At 42.2% G+C, this 1,097-nt stretch overlaps 1 protein-coding gene across 3 annotated transcripts in view; it reads right to left on the reverse strand.

Annotated features, from left to right (window-relative positions):
• The window catches only part of LOC106880735 (forkhead box protein J1-B), a 181,110-nt gene that overhangs the window by 60,683 nt on the left and 119,330 nt on the right, over window positions 1–1,097 (reverse strand). The window contains exon 1 of one of the 3 annotated variants that reach the window (XM_052968661.1): window positions 110–893. The exons of the other annotated variants lie outside the window; for them this stretch is intronic. The gene's annotated coding sequence lies outside the window, so the exon portion shown is untranslated. Of the gene's footprint in view, window positions 1–109; window positions 894–1,097 lie in introns of those variants that run through there. 3 annotated transcript variants of the gene reach the window in all.

Here is a 1,097-nt window from a genome sequence, read left to right on the forward strand (position 1 = left end):
GAGGGTGTTTGTGGTGTAGCAATCAAAGAAGAAGTGGAAAAAAAAAAAAAAAAGAAATCAAATATAAGAAAGTAATGATTCAAACGTTTGATAGTTTGGTTTTTGTTACCTGCGTATTAGGGAGGTACCAGCAATTAAAATGTTCTCAAACTTCAGAGCACGCTTTAACTGTATCCAACTTTCGATCCGTAGCCTCAGGTAACAATAACAACACCAATAACAGCAGCAACAGTAGTGACAGCAGCAGCAGCAGTAGTTAAAACAACAACAGGAACCACAGCTAACAGAAACGACCACAACAACAACGGCAATATGTACAAGTTAGCTTATTAATTTCAGGCCGGCACTACTGGCCTGTACCGTGTACGCAGACGCATGTGTGTATATGATATATATGTATATAATTTATACAGGCAGATAGAGGTAGGGGTGTAGCCAGCTAAACCTGGAATCGTGCAGGCATTCTTTCTGAGTAGTCGACCTGTACTAGCTTGCATGCATAGCGGTACATACATGTCAGGCCGATATTTACGCCAATTACAAATACAAATGAGAGGAACTATAAGCGCACCACCGCTTCTTCGGCTATGGGAGCCCGTCTGGACATGCCACGGGCCAACGCTAAGCTCTCGACGGATACACTGGCTGTTCGCTTGTTTGCGATAAATAAATGAATATTAGATAAGTAAGTAAGTAAATAAATGAATAAATAAGGAGAAACTCATGCCAAACTACGTACTGCCGCTTGCTTCACTGCCTCCAGAAGGCGTTTCATTTCGCATAGAATTCCATGCTTCAGTGACCAGCTCGAAGAGTGGAGGGAGCCTCGAATTTTAAAAAAAGCCATTAATATCTATAAACTTACATAAGACCATCTTTCTATTTATCAACCTCTATTTTTCTCTCCCCCTCTCTTTTTCGCTCCCCTCCTCCTCCCCTATCTCTCTCTCTCTCTCTCTCTAACAAGTACATCCTTACTTCTCTATCCACCTTCATACACTCCCACACGCATATTTCCTCATGTATATCCTCTCCCCCACGAACTCTCTTTCTCTCTCTCTCTCTCTCTCTCTCTCTCTCTCTCTCTCTCTCTCTCT

The sequence above is a fragment of the Octopus bimaculoides genome, chromosome 6 (assembly GCF_001194135.2).
Source record: "Octopus bimaculoides isolate UCB-OBI-ISO-001 chromosome 6, ASM119413v2, whole genome shotgun sequence".
Lineage (NCBI taxonomy): Eukaryota > Metazoa > Mollusca > Cephalopoda > Octopoda > Octopodidae > Octopus > Octopus bimaculoides.